At 39.4% G+C, this 2,883-nt stretch overlaps 1 non-coding gene across 1 annotated transcript; it reads right to left on the reverse strand.

The window, feature by feature from the left end:
• Nucleotides 1-1,076: 1,076 nt before the first annotated feature.
• Nucleotides 1,077-1,183, reverse strand: LOC127090096 (small nucleolar RNA R71). The gene has a single exon (XR_007791629.1). It is a non-coding gene; the product is annotated as a small nucleolar RNA R71 (small nucleolar RNA).
• Nucleotides 1,184-2,883: the final 1,700 nt, after the last annotated feature.

The following is a 2,883-nucleotide window of genomic DNA, read 5'->3' on the forward strand; positions in this document are numbered from 1 at the left end:
GGACGCGTTTATAAGTTTAGAGTCTGGTTCTGAGAACCTCTTTTGGTTAAGAAATCCAGGTTATAATACTTTTCAACTTAGTCACGATACTATATTTCTTAAAAATAGGTTTACTACTCTAACGCAATGCGCACCTTTTTATAAGTGACAATAAGAGGGTTTGATTAGGTAGTACAACTCGGTTCTGAATACGCGAAAGCGACAGTTCCTGTTAAATTAGTTCTTACAAAAGTAGGAAACATTGCCCATAAGTAGTTCTATTAGCAAGTACTTGGATTATTAATTGATTACGTGAATTACATTCGACCCTCTCTTTATTAATTAATTTTTATTCAACACTTTAATTTTCATTGCACACTCCAAAAACACCTATTTTGATTGCCTTTGATAAACACCATAACAATAGATAACGATAGATTGACACTTGGTCTCTGTGGATTCAACAAACTTTTATATTACTCTGACGCGTTCGTATACTTGCGAACGCACACGCATCAAGTTTTTGGCGCCGTTGCCGGGGACCAATTTAGTCAAATTTCATTTTCCTGTTGTAATATCGTTTAGACTTAGGCTATTTCCCGTCGGTTAATGCGAAGAACTCGCAGCACCGGAAGTTTAAGCTTAGTAAACCCTCTGTCGGAACCTGAACGTTACGCTCGCGCACGTTTATTCTTTCATAGAATTAAGAGAGCTATGGCCGAAGATCAAAACCAAAGACCTCTTAAGGATTTCGCTCAACCATCAAATGAAGAACCTGGTTCTAGTATAGTAAACCCAACCATCCCGCTAATAATTTTGAACTTAAACCATCCCTGTTGCAACTAGTGCAACAGAGACAATTCGCAGGTCTCGCTACTGAGAACCCAAACCAACATTTAAAAATATATCTTCAATTAGCAGACACTTTTAAAACCAATGGAGCTTCTCCTGAGGCAATACGTTTAAGATTATTTCCTTTTTCCCTCAGAGATAAAGCCCTATCATGGTTAGATTCCCTTCCACCCAATTCCATTACGACTTGGGATAACCTTAAAAGAGTATTTCTTGCTAGATATTTTCCCCCGAGTAAGACCGCCATTCTTCGAAACCATATAACTAGATTTACCCAAAAACAAGGAGAATCGTTGTTCGAAGCTTGGGAGAGATATAAAGAGTTGTTACGAGCATGCCCACATCATGGTTTAGAAAATTGGTTAATCATTCAAACCTTCTATAATGAACTTCATTACAACACAAAGATGACCATCGACGCTGTCGCAGGCGGTGCTCTGATGAACAAACCTTATCCTGAAGCTAGTGCCCTCATCGAAGATATGGCTCAAAACCACCAATCATGGGGAGTCGAACGAGCGACAGTTGAGAAGAAGGAAGCCCAAGGAGGAGTGCATGAACTAAGCTCTATAGACATGATGCAAGCTAAAATGGACGCATTAGCCCTTAAGGTCGAGCATATGTGCATAAACCCGAATACTGTATCCGCAGTTTTGACGGATTGTGAGATATGTGGAACCAAAGGTCACCAATCCGCAGAATGCAGTCTATTAAACGAAACCCACTCTGAGCAAGTGAATTATACCCAAGGGAACCCATATTCGAATACCTATAACCCTGGATGGAGGAATCACCCGAACTTCTCCTATAAAAACAATAACCCAATCCAAAACAATGCACCTCCGAGACCTAGTTATCAAGCCCCTAGATCAAATCAACCTATGCAACCTGTGCCACCAAAGCCGAGCCTTGAGAAAATTATGGAAAATTTTATCACCGCTCAAACCCAACAAAACAAGGAGTTCATGAACCAAAACATTCATGTTAACGAATTGATTATCTAGTTAGGAACCAAGGTTGACCAAATAGTTACTCATACCAAGATGCTTGAAACCCAGATCTCTCAGGTAGTTTTAAACCAAGCCCCTCAGACCATACCTAGAGGACAATTCCTTGGACAACCTCAACAAAATCCAAGAGGACAAGCCAATGCCATTACCCTACGAAGTGGGGACGCTTATGATGAGCCACCAAACCCTAGATTGGGTGAACCAGAAACTTCTAAGGAACGTACCAAACCCACGGACGAAGTAAAGGAACCAAAGGAATTTGAAAACCAGGAAGGTCGAGAAAAAGGAGAAGAACCTAAAGACAAAACTTACGTACCACCCCCGCCATATAAACCACCAATACCATATCCGCAAAGACTCAAACAAACCCAGATCAATAAACAATATCAAAAATTTATTAAAGTTATAGAAAAACTTCATGTAGAAATCCCTTTCACAGAAGCCATCACCCAAATACCTTCTTATGCAAAGTTTCTCAAAGACATCCTTACCAACAAACGTAGACTTGACGATCCGAAGCCTTTGGAATGTAATGCTATTTCCGAGGACAAATTAGCAAAGAAAGATAAAGATCCTGGAAATTTCTCCATTCCTTGCCTTTTGGGTAATCATGTCATCGAAAAATCTTTTCTAGACTTAGGAGCTAGTGTGAGCCTAATGCCTTTATTAGTTTATGAGAGGTTAAACTTAGGAGAATTACAGCCCACTAAGATGTCACTTTAGTTAGCTGATAGATCTGTTAAATATCCGATAGGCATTTTAGAAGATGTCCCTGTTAGGATAGGTCAGTTGTTTATCCCTACTGATTTTGTTGTCATGGACATCAAAGAGGACAATGATATACCAATCCTTCTAGGTAGACCATTCTTATCGACTGCAGGAGCCATAATAGATGTCAAGAAAGGAAAGTTGACATTTGAGGTAGGTGACGAGAAACAAAATTTTTAATTTCGAAATTTCTTATGGCACCTGTGATGGGAGACTCGTGTTATGCCTTAGATATCATTGATGAATGTGTTAGAGAATTAGAACAAAAAGAAAT

The sequence above is a fragment of the Lathyrus oleraceus genome, chromosome 5 (assembly GCF_024323335.1).
Source record: "Lathyrus oleraceus cultivar Zhongwan6 chromosome 5, CAAS_Psat_ZW6_1.0, whole genome shotgun sequence".
Taxonomy (NCBI): Eukaryota; Viridiplantae; Streptophyta; class Magnoliopsida; order Fabales; family Fabaceae; genus Lathyrus; species Lathyrus oleraceus.